The following is a 3,545-nucleotide window of genomic DNA, read 5'->3' as shown; positions in this document are numbered from 1 at the left end:
AGTTTATTGTCACACTATCTGACATGAAAAGGAAGTTCTCCATTTCAGGTAGAAGAAATTCTATAACCTCTCAACGGGGAAACAAAAGCCGCCTTTTCCATAAATTACTAGGTATTTGGAAAGGTGTGGAACCTGCATGCAAAATGGATTGCAGCACACTGAGAAAAATAGAAGTTATTTTTGTAGCTGCCACACCAGCCCATGCTTAGAGAGGTTATCTGTCACTGCACCTGAGAACCTGCAGCCCAGATACGGGTGTGTGCCCCGTGCCCTGAAAATACCAGCAAGTCAAGCCTTTTTGTGTATATGAATGAGGATCCTCTTTGAGGATATCATGAATTAAAGGCTGTTTTTGGAGCTTGTGGAGGTGGGTTTTGGGCCACACCCAGTGTTGCCTAGGATTTACTCTTGGTTTTGCTCAGGGATCACTTCTGGTGGTGCTTGGAGAACCATCTATGAGGTCAGGGACACAACCTGTGTTTGCCTTAAGCAAGACAAGTTCCCTTAGCCCTTGTATTCCCTTTCTTTGCCACACAGTTGTGTCCTGAAGTTCTGCTTTGAGCAGTGATCAATCAGGGAAAGAACAAAGTTTGTCAAAGAGTTAACCCCAATCTGAAGATTTTTAAACACTCAAAGTTTCCATAAGGGGAACGTCCCTTCTCTTCAGCGCTCATGGTAGAGCTCTGATGTTATGAGCTAGAGACCGGAAAAAATAGAAGAGAAAAGGAGGGAACCCAAATAAAGCTTATTCTCCGCCCACAAATAAGGTCACGTGTGTTTATTTTTCTTTTTGGGTCACACCCGAGATGCACAGGGGTTACTCCTGGCTCTTCACTCAGGAATTACTCCTGGTGGTGCTCAAGGGACCATATGGGATGCTGGGAATCGAACCCAGGGCGGCCGCATGCAAGGCAAATGCCCTACCCGCTGTGCTATCACTCCAGCCCCGGTCATGTGTTTTTAAAATAAGTATTTTGAACTCTTTCCTGAAGTCCAACTGAGTTCCCACCAATAAAGTGCTTTGTCTTAAAGCTGTTACAGGCAGTAAATGAGTAATAGCCATATTTACCCTACGCTGTTGCTAGAGATGAACTTGAGAAAAAAAAAGAGGGAGGGAAGATTTATAGAACAGAGAGAAGAATGTGTAGGTGGATCTGTATATTGATGCTTAAACCAGCAACCGTTCATTAATATGTGTGAGTGACTGTGAATGAATCTGTATAGAACTGATGGTTTAAAGATGGTTATATATTTGGTCTATATATGTACAGAGACATCCACATTTATGATTGATAGCTGGCCTCTGGGATATTAGGTCCAAGGTATTATCCTGGGTTTATAAAGCTGAAACAGTTATTTCCTTACTGGCTGCATTATGTCATATAGAAATAAATGTTCTCTTAGGGAAAGGAAAATTGTTGTATAGGCAAAGGAATTTGTATGAGAAAGAGACTCAAAATCTGTGTCTTAAATGAGAGAACGAAGTGACATTCTAATACAATGCCCTTGTCAGGATGCATTAGAGAAAATTTATGTCACTGACAAGCCCAATAAGGAAGCATTTGTATGCTACTGACTGTTGGTACAATAAGTTTTTGGAAATGAATTTAAGAGTGGGGAGGGGAAGAATGAGAAAACTGAGAAAAGACTATAGAAAACAACCAATAGGAAAAATGAAGTGCTTCACCATGTGTAACGATTCCTGAGTATTATACCATTCGCTTCTCAGTGATGAATCTTAACCGACATAGTCTCTGGTACTTTATTCAGAGCATTCAGGTGCTCTTTTGATGAAAGTCATTACCTCTGACTTAAGCCAAGAGCTCGCCTCCTCTGTGGCAATTCAGCTGTTAGCATCACGGAGTGTAGGTAAATGCTATAGAAAGAGAAGATGTCCTGGCTTCAGAATAAGACGGAAAATGCATGGAGCTCCACGGAGATCATGCTACAGTTGGAATGGTCATTATTTGTTGAGTAGATGGTTTAAATGAAGTTCCATGCCCAGAATCCTCATGCTACTATGAGTTAACGGAATTAAGAAATCTAAACGCATTTCAGAGAGTTTCAGAATGGAATTGATAGGTATACTCCCTACCACAAACACCTGGCTTTTTAGGGAGAAGCTGTTCTTCTTGGAAAATGAGTCTTCTCAACCCTTTCCTGCCTTGCTCACTGGCTACAGTTGGCCGCTCTGGGAGTAAGGCTCTGGCTGGAGCATTGGACCACTTAGAGGAACTCCCTTCCGGAGAGAAGAGAAATTTAAGAGGGAGCAGAGTTATGAGTCATATTTGGCACAGTCCAAGGAGTGCTGCTAGGAAGGTGGGTTTTGTCAGCCAAGAAATGAGGGAGATTAAGTGAGAGTCTCAGCAGTTAAGCGTTGGGGATTACTTGGCCTACATATATGAGCTCAAGTAAACTGTTGATAAATGATTGATTAACTCATTGATTGGGATTTTCTCTAAGTTTTAGAAACTGCTCATAAATTGTGGAAGTTAAGACTGGATTTGGGGACCAGAGATGATATAAGGGTTAAGATGTGTGCTTTGCGTGTGTCCAACTCCTGTTAAATTCCTGGCCTCACATGCTCCCCTGAGTATCACTGGGCATAGCCTAGAGTCCCCTAAACCACACCAGGTGCAGCCCAGGGAACACCACCCCCCACCTCCATCCCCAGCACTGCCTAGCTGGCCCAGGTAGTCTTGACATCAAAGGGCCCAAGCACTGCTGCATACAGCCTTAGGCTTCACTTTGAACTGCCTAGAATCATTGGGGGGAGGGCAATGATCACCACTTGAGAGACTTCTAGAAAGCAAAACAGAGCAAAGCACAAAATTACATTGGGAGGACACAAAGGTGCATAGAATTACTGCCTTGAAAATGTATGGTCATGAGTTCTGATTCCTGGTGGCCCACACGTGGCACCTGATACTTCTACCTGTCATCTTGGATTGTCTGCCAGCCTGGCATCACGAGTGCTTTGTAGCCACATCACAGCCTGGTACATATAAGCACCAAAAAAGAGGGAAATGCTTCCCGCTGAGTACCACAGCTGAGGAAGAGGTGTGTGAGCACCACACACAGGCAGTGTGGTCTCTGAGGGGCATGTGATAGGTGCCACAGCGACCCCTGGGGAGCACCACCACCAGAGGTTGTGAACCTCAGCTAGGAGTGACACAGTTCATGTGCAAGATCCACAAAGAAAGGAGTACAAACCTGGGTGAGCCCTGCAGATGGGTGTGTGAGCACCACAACCCCGCAGCTGGGCGTGTGTGAGGCGCCTGGTTATCACAGCAGCAGCAACACCCTCGACAGGAGACTTGTTGGGGAGGGAATGAAAGAGTAAACTATAAAAAGTAGATTTGGGCAGCTGGAATAGAGCGGGGATCACTTAGTCAATGATGGTTGGAGGGATAGTTTGGGATGGAAGATGTATGCTGAAAGTAGATAAAGGACCAAACGTGATGGCCTCTCAGTATCTGTATTGCAAACCATCCTGCACAAAAGTAGAGAGGAGGATGGGGGAAATTGTCTGCCATAGAGCAGGG

Source organism: Sorex fumeus, unplaced genomic scaffold (genome assembly GCF_029834395.1).
Source record: "Sorex fumeus unplaced genomic scaffold, SorFum_2.1 ptg000100l, whole genome shotgun sequence".
NCBI lineage: Eukaryota > Metazoa > Chordata > Mammalia > Eulipotyphla > Soricidae > Sorex > Sorex fumeus.
This window is presented reverse-complemented; position numbering follows the sequence as displayed.